Genomic DNA, 303 nt, shown 5'->3' on the forward strand with positions numbered 1-303 from the left:
TCGCTCCGCCATGGCCCAGTCGGCGCGAGCCCCGGGCGGCCCGGCCCAGCGCCCGGCCTCGGTGCTGGGCACCATGGAGTTCGGGCGCCGCACGGACCAGGAGGCGAGCGGGGCGCTGCTGCGGGCCTTCCTGGAGCGGGGGCACCGGGAGCTGGACACGGCCCATATGTACGGGGGGGGCGCGTCCGAGCGCATCCTGGGGGCGCTGCTGGCGGGCGGCGACGGGCCCGCAGGTACGGGGGGCGGGGCACGGGGGAGGGGGTCAGAGGGCGGGGGGGCGGGGGGAGCTGGGCACGGGGGGCG

The sequence above is a fragment of the Terrapene carolina genome, unplaced genomic scaffold (genome assembly GCF_002925995.2).
Source record: "Terrapene carolina triunguis isolate 2854851 unplaced genomic scaffold, T_m_triunguis-2.0 Scaffold714, whole genome shotgun sequence".
NCBI lineage: Eukaryota > Metazoa > Chordata > Testudines > Emydidae > Terrapene > Terrapene triunguis.